At 40.3% G+C, this 13,699-nt stretch overlaps 1 protein-coding gene across 1 annotated transcript in view; it reads left to right on the forward strand.

The window, feature by feature from the left end:
• The window catches only part of MARCHF1 (membrane associated ring-CH-type finger 1), a 73,367-nt gene that overhangs the window by 32,549 nt on the left and 27,119 nt on the right, over positions 1-13,699 (forward strand). The window lies entirely within an intron of this gene.

The raw sequence follows: 13,699 nt of genomic DNA on the forward strand, positions 1-13,699 counted from the left end.
CTATCTATACTATATAGTATCTATACTATACGTATATAATTATTGCTATGTCAGGCTGACCAGGGCTTTAAGCAGGGGCGTAACTAGAAGCCTCAGGGCCCCGGTGCGAGAATCTGTTAAGGCCCCCCCAACCCAATCTACCCTCCTCTCACACCATCTACCCCCTCTCCCCCCCTTCTCAGGCTATCTACCCTATCCCTACCCCTTCTGTCTACATTTTTTTTAATTTCCTTTTATTCGCCAACCTGACCCTCCCCCCAGTTATGCACATCTGCCCCAGGCTTGCCACTCTGCCCCCTGATATGCCTTTTAACCCCCTATATGCCTCTCTGCCTCCAGAAATGCCTTATACCCCTATACGCCACTCTGGTTAAAAGGCATATAATGGGACAGAGTGGCATATAAGGGGGTATAAGGCATTTCTGGAGGCAGAGTGGCATATAGGGGGTTAAAAGGCATTTATAGAGACAGAGTGGTATATAGGGGTTAAAAGGCATTTCTGGAGACAGAGTGGCATAAAGGGGGTTAAAAGGCATATCATGGGGCACTCTGCCTCCAGAAAAGCCTTATGCCCCCTATATGCCACTCTGCCTCCCCGATATGCTTTATACCCTCCTATATGCCACTCTGGTGCGAGGAGGCAGAGCTTTCACCCTTCACGCTGCTCCCATCACTATGCGGACATCAGATTGCTGGGAATGTAATCTAAACGGCCGGAGCTACTTTAACACTTTTTTTAATGTAATATGGCAAGCTGGATCGGCTTGCCATATAAAGTTAAAAAAAAAGTATTAAAGCAGGACCGGCCGGCGGCATCAGCACGCATCGGCCGTTTACATTACATTCCCAGCAATCTGATGGCCGCATAGTGATGGGAGCAGCGTGAGGGGTGAAAGGTCCGTGCGAGGGGGCGGAGCTTTCACCCTTCACGCTGCTCCCATCACTAGGCTGCCATCGCACACGGCTGCTGGGTGCTGATGCCGCCGGCCGGCGCTACTTTAATACATTTTTAAAATGTAATATGGCAAGCCGGACCAGCTTGCCATATTAAATTAAAAAAAACAAGTATTATAGTAGCGCCGGCCGGCGCATCAGCAACCAGCAGCCACTTAGATTATACTTTGGGCAGCCTGGGGGGCAATTGTCCCCCTGCCCAGCCCGCCCCTGGCGCCGGAGGCGGTCTCAAATCCCGCTCTGCCGGCCGAATCTACGGGCCCAGCGGGAAATTTCCCGGTATCCTGGTGGGCCAGTCCGGCCCTGCTTGGGCCCCCTTGAGTGGCAGAACTCCAGGGCCCGGTCGCAGTCGCGACCCCTGCGACCCCGGTAGTTCCGCCACTGGCTTTAAGCAAAGTACACTATGGTTAGCCCTACCCTGTATGCCTTGTTCAGCAAGAGTCTTGAAGCTAAATGTAAGGAGGAAAGGGGCTGTTGATTACTGTTCTGTGCAAGGAGAAGAGAGGTTGATGGATAATGTTGTGTGTGTGTACAGGAGAAGGGCTGCTGAATATTGTTGTGTGCCGGTGGGGTAGGATAAATGTTTGTCAGATAGTGTTGCTGTGGGATAGTGTTGTGTTACGAGGGAGAATAAAAAACGAGAGATTCAGAAAGAACAATGAGCGGGAGTATGTGAGAGGGAGAAGAAGAAAAGGAGAGATAGTGAAGAAAGAAGAGAGAAGAAATAGAGAGAAAGTGTGTCACGTTAACAACGAACACATAAGCTAGTATTGGATAATTACTCCTGCAGAGTTCCAAATTAAATGTTTTATTCCTTATATAATATATAATGTAATTCATAAAGAAACAAAAACTTGCGTCTACAAAACAGATAAAACTATTCTAGCACAATAAAACGGTCTAGCCCAGCTATTTTATGTTTAGAAAATGATAATCAAAAACAAGAATGGGTCAGATTGAGCCTAGACTAATTAAGAGACATAAACCATCTGGATATTGCGAACTCAAACAGGCTTCACAAGATTATTGCACTCATTGCTAGACCTTTTACTTTAATCTTCCAGGATTTCACTTCCTATGAATTAGTGGCAAAAGTTTCTAGAAAAGACAATGCAGTACAATGATTGAAAAAAATTATAATACTTCTTTTCTTAAATTATTAATAGACATATTATTACATATTGCATATATGTATATACAGTCATGGCCTAACATTTAGAGAATAGCACAAATATTAATTTTCACAAAGTCTGCTGCCTCAGCTTCGATGATGGCAATTTGCATTACTCCAGAATGTTATGAAGAGTGATCAGATAAATTGCAATCAATTCCAAATCCCTCTTTGCCATGAAAATGAACTTCATCCCCATAAAAACATTTCCACTGCATTTCAACCCTGCCCCCCAAAAGACCAGCTGACATCATGTCAGTGATTGTTATGCTGATTGAGTTAGAATAACAGACTGGAAGCTTTAACCCCTTCAGTCCCAGGGGTCTTTGGTACTGAAAGTCCTGGAGCAATTTTGCCATTTTTGCGGTATGTCAAGTTCAGCGATTATTCTCTTTTCCTGCGAATAGTGTACCTATGTAAAATATATATTGTTTTTTTAAGGAGAGATAGAGCTTTCTTTTGATACCATAGTTAGATGATTAGGTGAACATTTAGGATGAAACGTTTAGTAAAAACTAGTGAAAATTATAAAAAACACCCTAATTTTTTAAACTTTTCCCTCTGAATCCTCACAAAATTAGGTAAAGTGATGGAAAATCCCCTCCAAGTTTATCAATTTAGGTGTCCTGATTTCATAAATACCTAATTTATATAGATTTTGCATACTTTCCCAGCACTTATAGGGAACATACTATAAGATGTTGTATTATTTGTAGAATAAACAGGTTTGGGGGTTGTGAACGGGGGCAGGAGGGTTATACTTCTGGATGACTTCACCAGTGCCCGATCACGTGATCGGCGTTTAAAAATGTAAGAGTTTTCCGGCATTCGTGCCGGAAGCTGTTATAGGAGATCGGGCAGCAGAAAGCCAGCTATGCTGGCTTCTGCTGTCAGGGCGGAGTCCAGGCTGTCAAACGACAGCCTAATCTCCCTGCAAGAAGGCCAGGACATACTGGTATGTCCATAGGGGATTCTTGGGATGCGTTTTTTGGATGGTTATCTGCAAGGAAATACGTACTGTCATAATTGCTGTGCACAAAAAGGATATTGCTGCTAGTAAGATTGCACCTAAATCATTTATTTATCGGATCATCAAGAACTTCAAGGAGAGAGGTTCAATGATTGTGCAGAATGCTTCAGGGTGTCGAAGAAAATCCAGCAAGCGCCAGGACCGTCAACTAAAGTTGATTCAGTTGTGGAATTGGAGCGCCCCCAATACAGAGCTTGCTCAAGAATGGCAGCAGGCAGGTGTGAGTGCATCTGCACGCACAGTGAGGCTTGGTGTCAATAAGGCAGCAAAGAAGGGTACCAACATATCCTTCAAGAGCAACTTCTCCCAACCATCTGAGAACAGCTTGGTGACGAACAATGTATTTTCCAGCATGATGAGCACCTTGTCATAAGGCAAAAGTGATAACTAAGTGGCTCGGGGAACAAAACATCGAAATTTTGGATCCGTGGCCATAATCCCATTGAGTTTGTGGTCAAATCTCAAGAGACGGGTGAACAAACAAAAAAACCCCGCACAAATTCTGACAAACTCCAAGCATTGATTATGCAAGAATGGGCTGCCATCAGTCAGGATGTGGCCCAGAAGTTGATTGACAGCATGCCAGAGCAGATTGCAGAGGTCTTGAAAAAGAAGGGTGAACACTGCAAATATGGACTCTATTCATAAACTTAATGTAATTGTCAATAAAAGCCTTTGACACGTATGAACTGCTTGTAATTATACTTCAGTATACCATGGTAACATCTGACAAAAAATATCTAAGAACACTAAAGCAGCAAACTTTGTGAAGACCAGTACTTTTGACCATGACTGTACTTTTACTCATGGTTTTTGAAATGAGGAACTCATGCTATAGTAAAGTAAACTATAATTTCACAATAGGACATTACCAAAATACATTTTATGAATAGATGTTAAGAAATGAACCCTCTAAACACATCCTCAAAAATTTTACCAAAATGGCTCGATTAAAGTCTCTCATGTTTGTTTATGGTTCTCCCAGGGGAGTCCATATCTGGGTCCAAAGGTGCTTTTAGAAAGTTGAGATGTCAAAGCAGTAGGGATATGCAGAAGTCCACTGCCCTGTGTAAAACTACAGCCAAGCCCTACCCTTAAGAAAATACTCACACAAGCAAATTTTAATACACAATCCAACCTTTCCACTCATTGCAAAAAGCTTACCTCTCAAAACTCCAAGGGTGCCATAAAATCTAAATTTGCGAACAATATTTCCCCGTGTCCTAATCATCGCAAAAATATCTGCTCTCTTAAGCAGCAATTTTTAATGCTTGTTAAATTTAAGAAAGGGTCACAAGGAGCTGTGTTGAGACTTTAAATCATATGATTGTGCTCATATCCCTTCTTTTCTTTTTCTTTGGCTTCCCTCACTGCAAGATCTCTCTGTCATTGAGGCACTAGGTTCCTCCTTAGAGTTGATGTAAGCATTACTTATATCACCCTCACTTGTATATCCTATAAAAAAGGATTATAGCTATATACCGCTGCCTCTATCTTCTATTGATGGCTTTAGCTTCATTCATTACCCCATCTTCTAAATTTTAATACCTAATAAGGTATATCGCCCAGATTATAATACCCAATGATCCCTCCTGTCCCAAAGGTACCCTACCTCTTTTCAAAATTTGTTGGAGCAGGATTCAGATTCTGGCCCATTGGACATCCCCAGTTGTTCAACCACATTGTCCCAGCCTTGAGCTCCCAAGTCTGAACATTTGCAGCACACATTGCACGCAATTGTATAATGACAACTACTCCACAATAATAATAATGCCCTATTTACTTAGCAGTGTATTCTGAATTATGAATAACCTCATCAGTATTCCTTCAGTAGTGCCAAGCAACACATTTTTTGTGATAGATCTTGAATAATATATGAAAAAATGCATGTACTATTGTTAGGAAAAGCACCTGCTGCTTGTGTGGTAGTAAACATGTTTACTTTGTAACAGGGAAACATTTATTTAAGTTCCTTAAGTCTTTAAAAGTTTGATCAAAGTCAGAGATTGTAATTACATTTGAAAAATCAACCAAAATGCCATTTTATATCCTAAAATAAATATATAAAATAAAAATAAATATTCTATAAATAAAAATAACACAGAAAATGAGTAGATGAGGCATACAAATACTAGAACTTTCTCCCACCTCTGCATCTACTGCATGTACATGTTAGAATTCAGTTACATGTGTAATATACATGTAACAGACTAGTCTTGGTGCATGTACATTTGTGTGCACATCAGCCACCTCCCTGCATATACTTTTGAAAGAAAAATTCTAATAAGAGGTTTATTCAGGGCATTGTTATTGGTTTGTAATACTTTTCATGACACTTGCTTTAACATGACATAAATCTGTGATTACTTTAAAAAAAAATATATAGAAATGAAAATTGAGTTAATCTCATGTTAATCTCATTCAACACAATTTTATAGCTGTATTGAACACATCATACAGATCGTTGTAATTTCCATAAAATAGCTGGCATTGATAAAAACACAGATCAGTTCCCCATTTTCTCTTTTGGATGTGACCAGGGCCTGCCCAAGACAAAATGCCGCTTGGGGCGAAGGTTAAGATGCCGCTCCCCCCATTATCTACCCTTCCTCTCCCTCCCTCCATATTATCTACCCTACCCCCCCCTGTACTTACCTTTCAGCAGTCCTGCGGCGAGTCTCCCTGCTGTAATGCTGAGCGCCGGAAATGATGTCATCTTCCGGCGCTCAGCATTACAAGCCGGCACAGCTCTCTCTTCTGCTTTAAAAAAAAAAAAAAAAAAAAACGGGCTTGGGGTGGCAAAGTGCCACCCCTTCAAAAGTGCCGCCTGGAGCAGTTGCCCCACTCGGCTCCATTGTTTGGCCGGCCCTGGATGTGACAGTAGTTTTTTTTTATTTTTAAACTGCACTCTGGTATGATACATTACAGGTTCCAGTAGAAAGTGGCATGACATTTTGCAGAATTTTTTAACTTTTACCAGTGAAAAATACATCCTAATTATCAAACTTGATGTATTTCCCAAAAGAATTAACAATAGATGAATACAGCAGTATAAGCAGTACAAGTTTAAGAAGTATAGCTACAAATGGAGATGGCTTTCACAGGCATCATCTATATGAATGTGTGCATGTTGGTGTAGGATGCAGTTACCTCCCAGAATACATACACTCTCTCGTCTACTTCTTTTAGCAGCTGGGGATATTTCCCCAAATCCTGGCCCTCCTGTGATGCTCTCTTCCCCATCCTCTCTCATTCAACATTCCAGAAACTTCAATAATCTTGTCCACATACAATGCTGCTCCCAGGGCCGGCCCTATAATGGGGCAGACTGGGGCAATTGCCCCAGGCGGCACTTTAGAAGGGGCGGCACTTTGCCGCCCCAAGCGCTTTTTTTTTTTTTTTTTGAAGTGGAGGAGAGAGAGAGAGGGGCACCGAGTGGTTTTCGCTTACCCGCTCGGCGCCCCTCTCTCTCTCTCTCTCTCTCTCTCTCTCTCCTCTGCGGCGAGTCTCCCTGTTCGGTCCCGGTGCCGGCTTGTAATGCAGAGCGCCGGAAGTGACGTCAATACAGCATTACAAGCCGGCACCGTGGCAGAGCAGGGAGACTCGCCGCAGGACTGTTTAAAGGTAAGTACTGGGGGGGGGTCGTAGATTATGGCGTTTTAAACTTCGCCCCCCCGGCGTTTTGAAACGCCCCAGGTGGCGTTAAGTCTTCGGCCGGCCCTGGCTGCTCCTCCTACCCCCCTTTTACCTTTGCAGTCTGGAACGGCCTTACACGACCACTTTACCTCTAGTGCACCTTCTCGCTCTAATTGAAACCTGGCTAACATCTTGTAACACCGCTTCTCCTGCTGCTCTCTGCTATGGAGGCCTCCACTTCACTCACACTCCTAGATCTGATGACAGGAAGGGTCGTGGGGTAGGCTTTCTACTCTCCCCAACTTTTCAACCTATTCCCTCCGCTCCATCACTCTCTTTCTCCTTATTTGAAGTCCATGCTATTCGACTATTTAATCCCATCTCTTAATGCATTGCAGTTATATACACCATGCCCCTGGCCCGGCTAACATCTTTTTTGACCACTTCTCTTCATGGCTTCCTCTCCTCTGATGTTCCTTCAACATCCCAGTTTACACCTCATTAAGTCCTATGTCTTCTAAATTTGTTTCTATTACCTCCTCTTTTGATCTAAAAAAACATATTAACTCCCCTAATCATGATGATGGTCACACCCTGGACCTTTTTTTTCTACCATGTGCTCTCTCACTAACTTCTCTAATTCCCCTTTCCCCCTCTCTGACCACCACTTCCTATCCAACTCTCTAACCTTGCCTCCTACTCGTGCCCTTGAACCCCAACCTCGCCTAACCAGAGATCTCAGCTCTATTAACCTTCAGAAATTCTCAACCAATTTGCTCCCTCTGCCCTCTCCTATCTCAAACATGTCATGCCCTAACAACGCTACCTCTCTCAATAACTCCACTCTCACATCTGTTTTTGAGGATGTAGCCCCAGTTACTACTCGCGCTTCACAATGTTCACGTTTCCAACCCTGGCACAGGACTATAACCCGACACCTACGACGTTGTTCCCGCAATGCCATGTCTGACTTCCTGCACTATAAATTAATGCTACGTTCCTACTACTCTGCTCTCAACCTTGCTAAAGAAACCTACTTCACCTCCCTCATCTCCTCCCTGTCTCATAAACCTAAACGACTCTTTAGCACTTTCAACTCCCTTCTTCAACCCATCCCTACTACCCATTCCACTAACCTTAATGCCTCTGACTTTGCCACATACTTCATATCTGCACAGTCACCACCGTGCCCTCATCCTTCCTACCAACTGACCTCTTCTCCCTTCATTACATTAAATCAATTCTGTGCTGTCACTGAAGAGGAGGTACATGCTCTTCTTCTTTCCTCTTGTCCAGCCACATGCTGACCCGATCCCTTCCTATCTCACCCAGTCTCTTTCATCTACTCTTGTCCCTACTCTAGCTCACATCTTCAACCTCTCCCTCACTACTGGATCTGTCCCATCCTCCTTCAAGCATGCTACCATTACTCCAATCTTGAAAAAGCCCTCCCTTGACCCGACTGATCTGTCAAATTACTATCCCATCTCTCTAGTTCCTCTCACCTACAAGCTTCTTGAAAGACTTGTTTATACCCAATTAACCAAGTCTCTTGATTCCAAATCCCTACTTGAGCCTCTTCAATCCGGTTTTCGCCCTTGACATTCCACTGAAACCGCCCTTACTAAAAATACTAATGACCTACTAACTGCTAAATTCAAGGGCCAGTACTCTTACTGGACCTTCTGCTGCTTTCGACACTGTTCTCTTCTGGTTCCCTTCTTACCTCTCTGATCCTACCTTCAGCGTCTCTGTCTCCAATAACACTTCCCCTCCCCCTCTCATTTGGGGTACCCCAAGGCTCAGTTCTAGGACCCCTTCTGTTCTGTCTCTACACTTCCTCACTTGGCAAACTAATCTCATCTTTTGGCTTTCAATACCACCTGTATGCTGATGACACCCAGATCTATCTATCCACTCCTGATCTCTCTCCCTCTGTCTTAGATCGTGTAACTAACTCTTGCGACAGTGTCTTTGCCATTGCAATTAGGAAACATGCAAAAGACACTGTTGCAAGATCTCCCTATAAAACATGCAAAAAGACCATAATTTACCTTCACCGAGCATCAAGGTGACATAGAAAGTAAAAAAAGGAAGAGAAAACCTCAGGCATAACCCATAGAAATGAGTGAGTCTGAAAAAGTTGCTTCAGACAAATCCTAAAGGAAAAGCTGTTTCAGATTTTTAGGATGCTAAACCTATGTATAAGTATAATTTCTAATATGTGTACAATTAGGTGAGTTTTTACTTTCCTTTTGTCCTTTGGGGCAAAAAAAAAAAAAAAAAAAAAAAGGCTTCTGTGTGATGAAGAGTGGTGCAAATCCAAATCCTCTGTAAACATATTAATACTATAGAAAACAAACCGCAATAACCTTGCAAGAATATAAAAAACATTGTTTGTACTGCTGAAATGGCACAAGCTGCTTAGGAACAAAGATGGCACAAGGAAGCTATTTGGAGACAAATATGACACTGACAAGCTGTTTTGGAGACAAATATGGCACTGACAAGCTGTTTTGGAGGCAAATGGCACTGGCAAGCTGTATGGGGAGATAGCACAGGCAAGCTTTTTTGGGGACAAAAATTGTATAGACAAGCTGTTAGGGGGTACAGACAAGTGTTTAGGGTACAGATAAGCTGTTTGTGGGCACAGACAAGCTGTTTGGTGAAAAGATGGGACAAGAAATCTGTTTGTGGGCTAATATGGCCCTGGAGTCTCATTATAAATTATAATAAAATGTTTTCACAATGCACTTTTTTACTTGGATTCCAGCTTCTTCAACCACCTTGCTTTTGGATCATTTCCGATTCCTTTGGCCAGATGTCAACAAGACATCCTGGCAGACTAGCAATGTCTCTGTCATTCAGGGCTCCTCCAGCCCTCTGTAGTTTGCGGTCACGTGGTGTGGCTGCCAAGCTGTTTAATTATTTATTAATTTTTTTGTGGGAAAAAAAACAGAGGGAGACTAAGTCTCCCTGATCAGGCTCCAGGGACAGCCTGGCCCCTTACAATGGTAATACTTGAACCCTCCGATGGCAGACCTGTTCTCCAATGTGGTATTTAAAGTGTTAATGTTTTTTTCTACGGTACAACCAAGGCCTCTGTATGCAGGCTTGAAAGAATTAATTTGCCTTTAACTTAATAAAGTTGACACTTGTGGTCCTTGAAACTTGAAAATGGCAATGTAGCCACATTGTGTTCCCAAGGCAACTGGCTGTTACAGTACATTTCTCTTATCTTTAATGTTACATAGGATATGATTTGTTTTATAGCTAGGTGGTATAGTTAAGATAAATTTGATTTACATTTAAGCAGTTGGCTGCATTGCACTTCTGTCTTCCATAAATTGAAATACCAGCCTAATACTGTAATTAATTTTATTGTTGTAACTGATGAAAGTTTTTTCTGATCCACATGAAAAATATTTTACATTTATGATTTTAACATTTTAAGTTTCTGGAGAAAAAGCATCGAGAGTCACAAAAATGACACAAACACGAGGGGCAAAAAAAGCTAATCTATGATTGTGTGACTGAAAAGTGCACATATATTCAATATAAATTGGAGCTTCACATGTATAAATATTTATCTGGTATTGTACAAAAATCTACGTTAACGAACATAGCCAAAATTGCATAATATCCTCAATAGTGTTGCCTACTAGACATGTGCAAATGGAACAAAACTGATTCAGACTTCAGGAACGAAGTTTGTTGCCTGGTGCCCACACTCAAACTCACTCTCTGTAACTCACTCTCTCACACTGTCATTCTCACTTACTCTCTCATACCCTCTAAATGACTCCTGACCTTCTCTGCTGACCACTTCCGCATTATCTTACACATTTTTTTTTGCATCTTCTTTCTCCTATCTTCTCTCTTCTCTATTACATCTTCAATCCTTAATCTGGTATTTTCTGTCTTCATCCGCATCTTAATGGACTTAACCTGGCAACGTCTGCCAAAATGGCAGCGCTGAAGTGATATCCTCCGCGATCCTCAAATCGGGGAAGGGGACATAACCAAAAGCAACGCCATATTGCCCTCGGATGACACTTTCGGTGATGTCCTCTTCCCCAATTGGAGCATTGGGGAGACTGAATCGCCGAATTTACCAAAATTATGTAAATGTGCAATTCATATGAATCCGAATGCAGAAGTCTATTGCCTACAGAAGCTGCTAAATATGTTCTACCATGATTCTTTCTCTGTGCTTATTTATTATTAATGCACAATGGAGGCAAAAGGCACCTCAATTCTTTATGCTTTAGAGTCTTGGTCATTACGGAGCAAGTTGCCCACCTTTCTGAGACTAACAGAGTTAAGCCAGCTTTATATCATTGACCTCATTTGAAAAGTGTGTTAAATGCTCTTATTTTCATTAGCTATGTATTGTTAATGGAATATGAAATACTATAGCACCCTCTAGTGTTAGTATAAAATCACTGACTGACATTTTGTGCTTGGGTTACAAAGATTCTAAAGGGAAATTACTATAAATATGTAAATTATTATCTTTAATTTACAGAGCGCCAACAATTTATTCAGCGGTTCTTACAATACATATATTCAAAGGTTATGACAAAACTAAAATTTACAGACTAAGATAAACAGGTTAGGTCAAGAGGGCGCTGATCGCTATTTAAACCCTAAAGATCTCTGATGAGAACTGCTGCATTGCAAAATGAGTTACAATGTAGAATGTATACATGTGTATACTGGTATTTAGTGTATTCCATATTAGCATATAAAGTGGAGAGAAGAACAAATTTGATTTCATATCACAATGATACACATAATGTATAATTCTAGTTTCCATTTATATTGTTAATGAGGTGTATGAATCTAAGGTATTAATCACTGTCAAGCTGTCTGTTCCAAATACAAGTTGCCATTAGAAGATAATTTGTGATTTTTTAAAAAATTTTATTCTAAAGTCACAGCGTGAAAAAATTAATATGACAGGAATATTCAAATTAATGTAAATTACTTTATTTTGTATCATAGAAAATGCACACTTTTCCCAATATCATAGTTGGTTAAGGAGGTATATGGGAGAGAGTTGAGGGAACATCAACAGGGAACTGCCAGGGTTGGCTACCCTTCACTTGGAGACTCTGGGTTAAACCTGGCAAGTTCCCAGAGAGGTTGAATGTGTTTTATAATGTATACATGTATTATGGGATACATGTGTGGTACAAATATGATCAAACGGAACCTCCTGAAATTTCTGATGGCCTACTGCAATCAGTAATGGAGAGCAATGGAGCTGTGATCAGCAGCAGTGGAGATTAACATGAAAAGACAGAGAAACTTTGTTTGCTCCTTTTAAAAAAAGTACTTAAAAAATAAAAAATATTACAAAAATGGAACAAAAAATAAATTAATTAAAAAACAATAAACAAACAGACTCCAGTGATGTCACCATGACATCATAAGGGTACCATTCAGTTCAAGAGAGATACTGAGGTCTTTAAACATTTTAAATCCTGCCTTAAAAAAGTCCTTGTCTTTCCCCTATAAAAAATAGTGTAGTATGTAAGGGAGCATTTTGCATGTGAGGTATTATTCTATGCAGAGGATGATTTTTTTTTCAGTTGAACCTCCTTTGCGAAGGAATTCAAAGTAAAACTGCAACAATGTTTTTTTTTTTTTTTACATTGACTCATACTAAATGATAAACAACAGGTAGTATAAAGAGAAAGTCCTATCTATCCTTGAAAAAAAATATACTTTTTTGGATATGCTAAAAATGGCAAAAATACTTCTGTCACAGGGAGTAGAATCCTGTGCCAAAAAAGGGGACTCACAAATTAAAATATATAATCTGTAATGAGTAATTAAAAAATTATTTCTGAGTGGCTTTGGGTATTTAACAGTACTAGAAATGATATTTTAAATACTGCGTGGCCTCCATTAGAAATCCTTTTTTTGTTAATGCATATATTCTTCTGTCCTTTTGGACTAAATGAATAGGATTTGCAAGTGTTAGCGGACAGACTTAATGGGCTGAATGGTTCTTATGTGCCATCAAATTCTATATTTATATATTTTATTTTATACTGTAGCCAAATGGTTTCTGTGTTTTTTTTTTATGCATGCAGAACTCCAATATTGTTTGTATCAGGTAGGTGGCAGCAAAAACATATAAATACAGCATCTGTTTCTCAAAACCTTATAAATATGTATCATATTGCAATATGAAAGGTATCTGTGATGAAATATTTTAAATTAATGGTGCTGTCTACATTTTGTAAAGAAAAATTAAGACAAATGCTATATTACCCAACTAAGTATCATTCACTACTTGAGACTCTAGCAAGTCCAATATCACTGAAATAAGCATATCTAAGAGTTGTTTATCTCACAACTCACACGGTTCCTATAAGTTGGTTGAGTACCATTGAGTTATTAAATTTAGAACATGATTAGGTAAGCACCTTTATGGTATTTTTAATATTGATTAACAAGCAACTCTTTTGTTGATGTATTGCTTCTAACCACGATGTTTAGCAACAAAAGTATTTTATGTTTGATTTAGGTGAACTTGTTAAAATTAACAATACACAACATTAACCATAACATTAATGCATGTTTGGATGTACCGGTACAGAAGTGGTCACACCCCATTGGGTAGAGCAAAGGGGACATTTTAGTAGAACATTTGGAGATAAGATTGAACATAAATGGGGTGAATGGGACAGACTAATGGTGAATGGTTCCTTATATATATAGCCAGGAGGACAGAAAGAAAACATTTAAAAAAAATGTATTTAACAAAGTACAGAAGGGAAGTGTATTTTAAAGGAGAAATATTAGGAGAAGAGGTCATAGTTGAAAGATCATAACTGAGAATCAGAGGCTAAAATGTAATGGAAGGACTTTTACGTAACTGAGAAGGTGATTGA

This window comes from Spea bombifrons, chromosome 1 (genome assembly GCF_027358695.1).
Source record: "Spea bombifrons isolate aSpeBom1 chromosome 1, aSpeBom1.2.pri, whole genome shotgun sequence".
Taxonomy (NCBI): Eukaryota; Metazoa; Chordata; class Amphibia; order Anura; family Pelobatidae; genus Spea; species Spea bombifrons.